Genomic DNA, 1091 nt, shown 5'->3' with positions numbered 1-1091 from the left:
TGTAAGATGAGTTTTCACATGACTTCCTTCAAAGTCCACAGTCAACATCTTCAATCCTCATTTTTACCACTCAAGGATTAGCACTGGAGATTCTAGGTAGACCAGCATGCAGCTGAACTTAACTTCAGAAGGTCATATAAAGCAGAAAGACCATTATACCATCTATGCTTGCTTTGGGAATGCCAAGGTCCTGGCCTGTCTCCATTCATTACTTTGCAGATGTCAAAGAAAGGCCTTCTTCCCACCTCTGCAACTTTACACCATAACCAAAATCTCGAGGCTGCTCACCAGGCTCGGCACGTACAGAACCGCCATTACCTCCACACACGAGGAGGTCGACTTCCGAAAAAAAAAAAGCAGATGATCATATTTAATCTTTCAGTTTCCAAGTGTATTACTTTAATCATCAGACTTAATATTTCTTTAAAAAGACAGGTGGTTTAGGAGGGAATTTTCTCAATGTGTAGCATTGTAGGCATTTGACAGCCTTAGAAATCATCTTCAGAGTTTTCCAGAGGGCCTCCTGCTGCAAACAGAATTCTGAAAACTTTCTGTTTTATTGGTTATGCCTTTCCAATGAACTAGAATATATCTTTTAGCAGACTGTTTAGAGGGTATTGGTCATAGTGTTAGGAGTAGACTAGTTGAAATTGAGAATTTTTTCTTTCTTTTTTTTTTTTTTTTGAGAATTTTTTCTTTAGCACATTTTTACTAGGCTTGCTTTGCAGAGATCTTTCTGCTTCAGCCTTCTGAGAACTGAGGTGACAGGATGTACCGTCACTCCTAGCCTATGATAAGTATTCTATGAAAGAACAGCAGTAGCTCAAAGATTCCTAGAAAAAAGATCCTTCTTGGTTCTGTATTGAATGGGGGTCTTGGGTCTTTTCTTCTGCCCTCTAGTGGTTACATTAGGAAGAGTCTTTGGAGGTTTAACTTTGCTCCCTGAGTAGCTGGAATTTTGCTGTGCAGGGTGGCACATGTCTGTAATGCCTGCCTGTGGGGAGAATAAAGCAGAAAGATGACATATTTTAACCCAGCCTGAAATACATAGTGAGATCGTAGTAAGACAGTATCTCAAGAAACAATAAGAA

At 39.7% G+C, this 1091-nt stretch overlaps 1 protein-coding gene across 1 annotated transcript in view; it reads left to right on the top strand.

Moving 5' to 3' along the window:
* Gfpt1 (glutamine--fructose-6-phosphate transaminase 1) overlaps nt 1–1091 on the top strand; it is a 103630-nt gene that overhangs the window by 13357 nt on the left and 89182 nt on the right. The window lies entirely within an intron of this gene.

Source organism: Octodon degus, unplaced genomic scaffold (assembly GCF_000260255.1).
Source record: "Octodon degus isolate 3935 unplaced genomic scaffold, OctDeg1.0 scaffold00058, whole genome shotgun sequence".
NCBI lineage: Eukaryota > Metazoa > Chordata > Mammalia > Rodentia > Octodontidae > Octodon > Octodon degus.
The sequence above is the reverse complement of the archived record's forward strand: the minus strand, read 5'-3'. Positions and strand labels throughout refer to the sequence as shown.